Source organism: Schistocerca serialis, chromosome 2 (assembly GCF_023864345.2).
Source record: "Schistocerca serialis cubense isolate TAMUIC-IGC-003099 chromosome 2, iqSchSeri2.2, whole genome shotgun sequence".
Lineage (NCBI taxonomy): Eukaryota > Metazoa > Arthropoda > Insecta > Orthoptera > Acrididae > Schistocerca > Schistocerca serialis.
In genome coordinates, this window is record NC_064639.1 from 177283781 (window position 1) to 177295871 (window position 12091).

Genomic DNA, 12091 nt, shown 5'->3' on the forward strand with positions numbered 1-12091 from the left:
TCACTTAGCTTAAAACTCAGTAACATGTTCTAGAGTAGATCACAAAAATTCATGCAGCCCACTGTCTAACTGTCTGCTTGTCACAGACCTATTTTATTCTTTCAAGATTATATCAAGCTTGCAGCAAGCAGAAAACAATTAATGACTAGAATCGTATAATTACAATTGAGGCAACGAAAACGAGAGTAAATGAAGTTAGCAACAAATTACTTTAACTTACACAGCACGTGTTGTATTTAGCCATTAATAGTGTGAAAGTCACCCTCGATCAAACTGGCCACCATTATGCGAGTTTGCCACTTGCTGTGGCTGAATTTGCAAAATTTTGTGCTAAGTGAAACATGTATGCAACAAATTTCTGTTACTTAAAGCTATTACTACAAGCAGCTAACCATACACAAAAACACACAAAGTATATCACATAAAAGTTTAAAATGGGATCATTAGTTTTTCAGACTTCTGTGTTCAGAAAAGTTAAGTTTTATAATAGACCATCAAGTAACGTGGCCAGCAGCCAGGTCACTATCATGTTAAGCTCTGTTTACAACAGTGAGTATTTCTTGAGCACTTACCAACGTTTCTTTGGTTTCACACGAATAAACACAAATCACAGCTTTAAGAATTATCCTACCAATATAGAACAATTTGTCTCCATCTTCTGGTGGATCCGGATATTAGGGAGCATGATTTAAATGCAGCAGTATCCCCAAGCTGTAAGAAGAACACTGTGGGAATAGACTGCCGGTTCCATGTAGAACAACCACGATGCTGCAACTAACTTTTCACAAGCTGAGAATGTGCCAGAGTGCTGGCGAGAATCAACTTCTAGGGTATATTCTTAACCCACAAATATTTCTAGCTGTCCTGACAGGGCACCACCAATATATAACCACCACTCGCATGGGTGAAGACTGCCCTCAATACCACAACAGCGGATATCAACAGGCGCCGCATTTTACCTGACACGCAGATTGTGAGCCGGCTGTCTTGGGATCTGTGGCAGGCTTGAGTTCTTCACCTCCGGAAAGACGCCGTCGCGCCACTGGTTACCTAACTCCCTACAACCAGCTGATGTCCGCCATCATCATGCGCGCCCCTAATTAGCGCATCTGTCTGCCTTCGCTAGCCTCTGGAGGGAAAACCGAAGACCATAAGCGATCAAACCAATGAACCAGCAACGCGTGGCAAGGCAAAGATTACTTGCCCATGGTTCGAGTATGTGTTTTGATGAGTTGTACTCGTATATTTATATAATTATGTTTTTGTTTATGTCATCCAGTGGTCATGAATGTGGAAGCAGCGAGGTGCAGAAGATCGACGGATGGTCGAGGCGAAAATTATTGGTGCACAGTTCTAAGACGAGTTTTCTAAGGTTATATTTTTCTACAATTATGTTTCTATTTACATCACTCAGTGGTCATGAATGTGATATCTATTTCCTCTTGTCCTTATGCTGGGTGTTTCCACGTTTATTAACTAGTTGTTTAAATCCATTTTCCATGTGCAGAATAATATGAATTTATAATTTTATGTGATACTACAAACTGGCGTACTAGTTTTTTTTTTTTTTTTTTTTTTTTTTTTTTTTTTTTTTTTTTTTTTTTTTTTTTGAGAGTGAAATGTGAAGCTAGATGTGTTGAGCGATGTGGAACTGTATCGATAGGTGGACAGAGAAAAGTATCAACAAAGAGCCTGGAGCGAGGAGAGCAAGGTGATTGTTGCACCGTATGAGGGCTAGCGTGTTTAGACGGTGATTTCTTTTGTGATGTCGATTAATACCGAGGGCAAGAATTTAATAACTATACGCGTCGCACTTTTCATTAGTCGGAACTGCTACTCGGTACATTACGCTTAAAAGCTATTACGAGCAGACGGCTAAGCTGCGTGACCGCCATTAAGTGCACTGTTTTCGACTGTAGACAGCACGACAGTTTAGTGCACACAGCGGACAGAGTAATTAGATTTAAATATGACAAAGCCTTTCGTTGTTGTGAACGGACATTAGTAACTGTAATTGAGAATATACGATGTGCCGATCGTCACGGTACTCCTGTGCCTGTGTGGCGACGTTTGTGCACCGTATGGATTGTGCGATGCATGCCGCGAACTGTTAAATCATATTACAAATATGTTAGTCTTATTCCGTATTGCGGGCGTTTGTTATGTGGAATGTACCGAGCCACGATAGAACCGAAAACCGTGAACTGACTAACAAACATTATGGCGTCGGGTAAGTCACGCATTAATTGAATGAAGCTGGTCGGTGCATGTAGATGTGCCAATTAAGATAACTCTAAAAACATTGCACGTCCCTGTTACTTTCACAACAGGCGGCTACGAGCAAGTCGACGACCGTTACTGGACTGCGCGCTCAACAATTAAGGTCCAACGACACGGACGACGACGAATCGTAGACGGACCAGCTTAGTGGAGACTGACTGAAAATGACAGCTTAAATCTCGCCAACTGTGTCCTAAAATAATGCTATAAATACGTTTTGCAAGAGTTGTGATAGTTTGACATTGTCACTGAATTTACATAACTGCTAATTATCACACTGAACTGCTTTTCTTTATAAAACTGAGACTAATATTTAAAACTCGTTTCGTCCATAAAACCATTTTTATGCTATAGACGATATGATTTTGCAAGTCTGTTAACTACTGACACTCTCCTTATTATTGCAATTAACTGCCACATTATTTAGTGAGGTCAAAGTCATTAAGTCTTTATTTATCATTCAATTTTTTATTGATTATGCGTATTTATTTGCGAGTGTTTATCTCTATTTCCATTTTTTCTTGTTTGTGTGTTCGTTTTCGTATTGATTATTGTCCTGCGTCGATCAAATATGTTCATTGTGCAGTGTCGGCCACTATGTTGGCAGACAGTAGCACACTTCGATTAGTTCAGTGTTTTGGTGATATATTTTGATATTTACATACGTGTGAATACTCATCACTTTATAGTTTTACGAGCTTTGCTTGCATGTATGACCGTGATAATCAGGTAATACTGGGAAAAGTTACATATTCTTGATTTCAGTTGCCTCAAAATCGAAGTATTTCAGAAATCAGAGCATACATATCGGGGTTCCCTCACATGTATTATATGAGCACAATCATTTCTAGTTATATTAAAATTCGAGAAGATCCTGGTTCATCACAACTTCCCCATGCATTTCTCGTACTTCATGAAGGAAAGGTGCCTGTGGGTGTGGATGAGAGGAAAAAGTGTTTCCAGTTTGACAGCTGAACCTGACCTTTGGGCTCTCAAGGCCGTTCAAATAAACAACTTCATTAAATTTTTTTCACCAAACGACAGGTCGTTCTTATAGGTACTTTGTTTCGCCACTTACTGAAGATCTTTATCTTTTCCTATCTATCCACTAAATCATCATGATGTCTGTATACAGTATAACGTCTTTTACATGCTTCATGTCAAGGGTTGATACCTGTAACTCATCACGTTAATCTTCCCTCCAACTAGGCACAGAGCCTGCACTACAGATACTCACGTAGAAACATTTTAAATGGTAATATGTTAATTACTGTTTTGTGCCATCTCCTCACCATATATTACTATTAACCCCTCGGTTAATTAGCACACATCATTCATGAAAGCATATTCAACATGTATATAACTTGGCTTTTTAATAAACCCTTTCCCAGTGAATCATGTGCCTCGTTTTATCTTGTTCCAAATTGATTTCATAAAGCACATCAACTTAGTACCTGAACTACACTCCTGGAGACGGAAAAAAGAACACATTGACACGGGTGTGTCAGACGCACCATACTTGCTCCGGACACTGCGAGAGGGCTGTACGAGCAATGATCACACGCACGGCACAGCGGCCACACCAGGAACCGCGGTGTTGGCCGTCGAATGGCGCTAGCTGCGCAGCATTTGTGCACCGCCGCCGTCAGTGTCAGCCAGTTTGCCGTGGCATACGGAGCTCCATCGCAGTCTTTAACACTGGTAGCATTCCGCGACAGCGTGGACGTGAACCGTATGTGCAGTTGACGGACTTTGAGCGAGGGCGTATAGTGGGCATGCGGGAGGCCGGGTGGACGTACCGCCGAATTGCTCAACACGTGGCGCGTGAGGTCTCCACAGTACATCGATGTTGTCGCCAGTGGTCGGCGGAAGGTGCACGTGCCCGTCGACCTGGGACCGGACCGCAGCGACGCATGGATGTACGCCAAGACCGTAGGATCCTACGCAGTGCCGTAGGGGACCGCACCGCCACTTCCCAGCAAATTAGGGACACTGTTGCTCCTGGGGTATCGGCGAGGACCATTCGCAACCGTCTCCATGAAGCTGGGCTACGGTCCCGCACACCGTTAGGCCGTCTTCCGCTCACGCCCCAACATCGTGCAGCCCGCCTCCAGTGGTGTCGCGACAGGCGTGAATGGAGGGACGAACGGAGACGTGTCGTCTTCGGCGATGAGAGTCGCTTCTGCCTTGGTGCCAATGATGGTCGTATGCGTGTTTGGCGCCGTGCAGGTGAGCGCCACAATCAGGACTGCATACGACCGAGGCACACAGGGCCAACACCCGGCATCATGGTGTGGGGAGCGATCTCCTACACTGGCCGTACACCACTGGTGATCGTCGAGGGGACACTGAATAGTGCACGGTACATCCAAACCGTCATCGAGCCCATCGTTCTACCATTCCTAGCCCGGCAAGGGAACTTGCTGTTCCAGCAGGACAATGCACGTCCGCACGTATCCCGTGCCACCCAACGTGCTCTAGAAGGTGTAAGTCAACTACCCTGGCCAGCAAGATCTCCGGATCTGTCCCCCATTGAGCATGTTTGGGACTGGATGAAGCGTCGTCTCACGCGGTCTGCACGTCCAGCACGAACGCTGGTCCAACTGAGGCGCCAGGTGGAAATGGCATGGCAAGCCGTTCCACAGGACTACATCCAGCATCTCTACGATCGTCTCCATGGGAGAATAGCAGCCTGCATTGCTGCGAAAGGTGGATATACACTGTACTAGTGCCGACATTGTGCATGCTCTGTTGCCTGTGTCTATGTGCCTGTGGTTCTGTCAGTGTGATCATGTGATGTATCTGACCCCAGGAATGTGTCAATAAAGTTTCCCCTTCCTGGGACAATGAATTCACGGTGTTCTTATTTCAATTTCCAGGAGTGTATATCTTACTGAGTTGGTGTCTGAATCATAACTACTTCCTTATGATTTTCAAAATTATCTGTTATGTATATACCAAGTAATTCATTCTTACTCTTCTTTGTTAATAAGGATAATAAACCATCTGTGTCTATGTATCTCCGAAAGCTCTGATATCAAGTTTTAATTTTCCAACGTACTATTGATCACACACTAGTTTTAGGCCAAATGTTTAGTCATATCCATTCATATGACAATGCTTCAATGCCAACTACCTCCGCATTATAGGTGGTTTTGAATCATTACGACTTACTGGAAACAAAGTGTTTCGAAACGATTCAATCTCTGGTGATAGAAATGGAAATAAATCATAATAATACTATTCATGGCAAGGTATAAACGGCTCTCAGCTACTCCATTTACGTCTACAGCTTTTATCACATTTCCACCAAAGCCTTCAATTTCCTCTTTTGTTTGTTTCATAGTATCATTAAGCGATTCATTCAGTTCGTATGATTATTCATAGACGGTTCCAATTTCCATAGTTTAAATACTTTTTGCAACTCTTCTATTTTCATTTTGTTTTGTATAGCCTTTTTAACGATCTGTGGATCGTATTTTAAAAACTGTTATGTAAAACTAGTAATATTGTGTGTGTGTGTGTGTGTGTGTGTGTGTGTGTGTGTGTGTGTGTGTATGGGTGTGTATGTATGTGTGTGTTGTGTGCTTGTGGTTGTGCAAGGAGAACATACGTACAATGAAGATAAATGCAAAGAAACCATGGGTAACAGAATAAGTACTTTCGCTGACCGATGAAAGAAGGAAGTACTAAAGTGCTTAGGGAAATTCAGGAACACAGATATACAAGTCACTTAGAAATCAGGTAGATCGGAAATACAGCGAAGCTAGGGGAAAATGGCTGTATCGAAAACGAGAAAGATATCGAAAAAGAACTGATTGTCAGAAGGACTAAAATGTTGTGTGGCTAGGGCCTCCCATCAGGTACCCGTTAGCCTTGTGCAAGTCTTTCGAGTTGACGCCACTTCGGCGACTTGCGTTTCGATGGGGATGAAATTATAATCATAAGGACAGCAGAACACCCAGTCCCTGAGCGGAGAAAATCTCCGACGCAGCCTGAAATCGAACCAGGCTCGTTAGGTATGACATTCCGAGGCGCTGACCACTCAGCTACAAGGGACTGATTCACTAAGTAGAAAAGGTGGTAACGTCAACAGGGCAATGGGAATTCCATTGCTAAATGCAAAGAAAAGACCAGGTAGGTGGATAGAACACATTGAAGGCATCTATGAGGTAGAAACCTTGTCTGATGACGTGATGGGTGAAGGAACAGGAGTCGATATATAAGAGGTAGGGGATCCAGTATTAGAATTACAATTACAAAAAACTTTGGAAGACTGAAGATCAAATAAGGCAGAAAGGATTGATAAAATTCCATTGGAATTTCTAAAATCACTGGGGGAAGTGGCAACAGAACGACTATTCACGTTGGTCTGTAAAATGTATGAGGCTGGCAATATAGCATCTGACTTTCGGGAAAACGTCATCATCATCTACACAATTCTGAAGATTGCAAAAGTTAGCAAGTGCAAGAATTATGGCATAGTCAGCTTAACAGCTGGTGCAGCCAAATTGCTGACAAAACTAATATACAAAAGAATGGAAAAGAGAATAAAGGAATAGTTAGATGACAATCAGCTTGGCACCAGAGAGGCGGTTCTGACGTTGCGGTTGGTAATGAAAAATAGGGGTAAGCTATAGGGAAAGATGGGAAAGATGGCTAACGTACAACATGCACAAGAGTCAAGAGGAAACAATAAGACTGGAAGACCAAGAACGAAGTGCTCTGATTAAAAAGGGGTAAGATAGCGATATAGTCTTTCACCACTTCTGTTCAATTTAGACATAGAAGAAACGATCATGGAAATAAATGGTTTAAGAGTGGAATTGAAATTCAAGGTGAAAGGATATCACCATTACGATTCGCTGATGACATTGCTATCCTGATTGAAAGTAGAGAAGAATAACCGAATCTGCTGAATGGAACGAACAGTCTAATGAGTACAGAATATGGAGTGAGAGTAAATCGAAAGACGACATTAATTAGAAGTAGCAGAAAAGAGAACAGCGAGAATCTTAACGCCAGGACTACTGATCACGAAGTAGATGTAGTTAAGGAGTTCTGTAAGCCACACAAGAAAATAACCCATGATAAATGGAGCAAGGACAACATAAAAAGCCGGCCATCACTTGTAAAAAGGGAGCTCCTAGCCAAGAGACGTACACTGATATGAAACACAGGCTTTAATTTGAGGGAGAAATTTCTGAGAATGCACGTTTGGAGCAGAGCCCTGTATGTTAGTGAAATATGCGTTTGAGATATGATGCTGTAAAAGAATATTGAAAATTAGGTAGACTGACAACTTATCCAATGAGAAGGTTCTCTGCAGAATCAGCGAGGAAAGGGATATATAGAAAACACTGACAAGAAGAAGAGACAGGATGTCAGGACCTCTGTTAAGGCCTCACGGTATAATTTCCATAGCACTAGAGCGAACTGTTGGGAATAATAGCTACAGAGGAAGACAAAGATTGGAATACATCTAGAAAATTATTGAGGATGTAGATTGTAAAGAATTCGTGATGGGCCACATGAAACCGGTGAGAAAAACATCTGACTAAAAAAAGAAAAAAGTGAAACTAAAGTTAACATTTCAACAGCTTATGTGTAAATTTCTGAGTGCATCAAATTTCATGTCACCACCAAGAAAATTCACAATACATATGAGGTATATTCATGTCATCTTGTTCAAAAGTATTAAATAAGTTTATATAATCTACGATTAATTGCTTACAATTAAATCGTCTATTCCTCTACATCTACCTGTAGTGAAATAACGTCTTCCAGCGTCTTGATTTTCCAATGTAAAGTCAAAAAATGCCGCAAGCGAATGATATTCATAATGACCTACTCGATTAATGTCATCTTTATTGCTAATAAATCATGCAAATGAGTCACCTGTTGTTTCTTCAGTCAACTTACATTGCATTATAAACTCCTGGTACTTTGATCCAGGCTTCTGGAGTAAACATACCTATGATTTGTTTAATTCCATTTCGGCCAATAAGGAGGTGAGAGATAATTAACAATCATTAATACATTTTCTCCACACCTACTTGGTATCATTATTAGACATAGAACTGAGTTATGTAAATGTTAACCATGTTTATTTTTCTGACTTTCTTCTGGCAGTCTTAATTTTTTCTCTAACACCATCATTTAATTCCCAATAAATGATTATATTATTTCATTTCAGTGGTAATACATTAATTTACGAGAACAGGGTGAATGTACTTGTAATGAGAGCCATAACAGCGTGGCACTGCTTGATTTTTATATAATGTAACTCCAAATGTCACTTTAAAAAACAAGATACTGTATTGTGACGGACAAAGTGCCAGATCTGTACCAAGGTGACCTAATGCCCCTTGAAGAACTGCCAAATCTGCTCCCTGCGAAGAACTACATTTCTTCTTATTTCCCTTCTCAAATTTAGTGACTTCTATAATTTCGAAGTAGATTAAACGGTAATTAAGCTCAGTGTAACCTTTTGCCCAGTGAGACACGATTCAAGAAGAATAAATTTCAACATTTAGCACAGTATATAAAAAGATATTCGATGCTTCAAGAACTGGCAGAGTCTCTTTTGCGCTCGTATGACTTCAAAATATGTATAACGTAAGTGTGGCCTACTCCAGTGGTCAAACGACGCCAGATGCTAGAGCACTGCAGCCAATGAGCAATTGTAGAACATGTATTTCTTTAGGGGAGGAGCTAAGTGGAACCAAGACTTCCTTGTCTGCACGTGAGAGAGCCCTGTAGGTGGGTGAACTAAGAGCACTGTTGCCATACAAACATATTAGCTTTTGGCGTCTTTTCAGCAATAGTCTTTCAAACACGATATTTTCGGCTTATCAGTCAAGTCTGAATCAGCCCACCTCGAATTCCACTCCTGAGCCAACCTTTTCGTCTCACAGTAGCGCATGGATCCTAAGTCCTCAGTTATTTTCTGGATGTACTGGTATTCAAATCTCTGTGTTCCCCTACAGTTTCTGCCAGCTACAGACCCCTCCGTTACAATGGAGCTTATTTCACCGTGTCTTAATAGATGTCATGTCATCTTGTCCCTAGACACGCCCTGCTGTACCCGCAGGACAGGACAAGTAGTAGGAATTGTGGAAGGGGGCCAGAATGAGCGTCTGTCAGTTACACTCCAAACATAACACTTTATTTAGTTGTCCAGACTTTGCAGCACAACTTCTAAGCTTGACTATCAACTGAAAACGTCTTTAATTCTAAAACGGCTCACGGCCCATGAAGTTAATACAACTCCTATAATTATTTTTTTTTTGAGACAGAAGGCTCTAGGCTTTAACCTTAAATAGTATTTAAGGCCAAGCGATATAAGACCTGACTAGTCAGACAGAGCAGCCCAGAAACAAATATACATTAATCTGCCAAAACTACACACCCTGTTGGACAGCGACAAGGGATGAGGCAAGCACAGTGCCTGAATTTACGTCAGCGACCAGGGCAGGTAACCGGAACACCAACGGCCACAAGGCAGAAAATTCCGCTGGTGCACTTGAATTTCAAATTGACAAATATAGTTAATTCCTCCACACAGCTGCTAAATCTTTACTATCTCGAACACTCGCTGATGCTCCCAGGAATACCACGAACAGCGAACCATCAACCAACGGGACAACGTGAACAGACGTGGCCTCGCCAATTAAATCACCACTCAACTTTCATTTCCTGGGTGTGTCAGCCAGGACTCGGAACAGTCCCCACACGCTCCGACACTGCATAGAGACCGCCAGCGGTTCCGGCCACGTAAGCCGCGCGGAGACTTACTTGCTGATCCGCTCCAACCAACAGACTCACTGCCAGTATGCCGACAACATTTAAAAGAAGTTGTCAGTGGAAATGACACCAAATACACACACAGTTTGACAAACACTTGCACGAAGACTTGAACGACACTCAGCAGCGGCTCTGCAATCACGAAGACAAATCAGGAGTCGATACACACACACACACACACACACACACACACACACACACACACAGCCAACCCATAAGCGATCGGAGAGCCAATTCACGTCGTCCAGTAGGACGACCGACCGATGATACACGAAGACCGTCACCGGCTCAAGTGATGCGTGGCGGCAACGGTCGGGCGAGCCATGGACATGCGGGCCTCACTGCATCCCGCATCCCGACTGAACTAGTGCCGCGTTCCAACTCCACGACTGGCATGTCCGAACTTGCCTCCTGGCACGTTCCAACTCATTCCACGACAGACGACAACCGGAAAGTAACAGCAGTGCAGCAAAGGTAACATGTGAGTGCTACATCGAGAGGCGCTGCTGCTTCCGCTGACAGGTAGACATAGCAGCAACTCAGTGACAACAGAGGTTGCAACTAACATAACGAGGTGGCAACACGAAAAAGCAGGATGTAAAATAAGAGACGGCACGAGCGTGAAGCACGCGCGGCTCATCACTCTTTCTTGTCTGTGTTTCCCATATATTCTTGTCTTCGTCGTTTCTGCGGAGAACCTCCTCCTTTGTTAGCTCATAGTCCACCCAAATTTCAGTATTCTTCCGTAGCACCACATCTCCATTTCTTAGAGACTCTTCTGTTCCGGTTTTCCCGCAGTCCACGCTTCACCCTCACACAATATCTACTGAAAACATACCTCCTCAGAAAGATCATCCTCAGATTAAGGCCAATGTTTGATAATAGTAGACTTCTCTTGCCTCTTTGTCAGTGCTAGCCTTCCTTTTTTTATGTCTTCCTTGCTCTGCCCATCATGGATTATTTTGCTGCCTAGCTAAGAGGAGTCCGTCTTCTTCGTGACCCTCAATTCCGACGTTAAGTTTCTCGCAGTTCTCATTTCTAGTACTTCTCATTACATTCATCTTTCTGCGATTTACATTCTATATTCATCAGACTGTTCATTCCATTCAACTGACCCATTATTTCACCCTCACTTACACTGAGCGTAGCAATGTCATCAGCGAATCTTATCATTGTTTTCCTTTCACTTTGAATTTTATTTCTACTGCTGAACCTTCGTTTATTTCTGTCACTGCTTCTCTGATGTACAGATTTAACCGTAGGGGCGAAAAACTACATCCCTATCTTATACCCTTTTTAATCAGAGCGCTTCGTTCCTGGTCGTTCTCTCTTACTACTCCCTCTTGGATCTTGTACACATTGTATATTACCCGTCTCTCCCTATAGCTTAACCTATTTTTCTCAGAATTTCGAACATCTTGCACCATTTCACAATGTCGAACGCCGGCCGGGTTGACCGAGCGGATTCTAGGCGCTACAGTCCGGAACCGCGCGACCGCTACGGTCGCAGGTTCGAATCCTGCCTCGGGCATGGTTGTGTGTGGTGTCCTTAGGTTAGTTAGATTTAATTAGTTCTAAGTTCTAGGGGAATGATGACCTCAGAAGATAAGTCCCATAGTGCCCAGAGCCAGCCACAATGTCGAACGCTTTTCCCAGGTCGACAAGTCCTACGTACGTGTCTTGATTTTTATTTACTCTTGCTTCCATTATCAATCGCCACGTCTGAATTGCCTCTATGATGCCTTTACCTTTCTCAAAGACAGAATGATCGTCACCTACCAGATCCACAGTTTTATTTTTCATTGTCTTGTTTGTTATTCTTGTCATCAACTTGCATGCACGAGCTGTTAAGCTGATTGTGCGATAATTCTCGCATATGCCGACCCTTCAATCTTGGGAATTACGTTGTACACACCACCGTGAATAGTACTTTTGTTGGCACTTACTTCAATGATTTTAGAAATGGCAAAGGAATTTTATTTATCCCTTCCGCTTCATTTGTTCT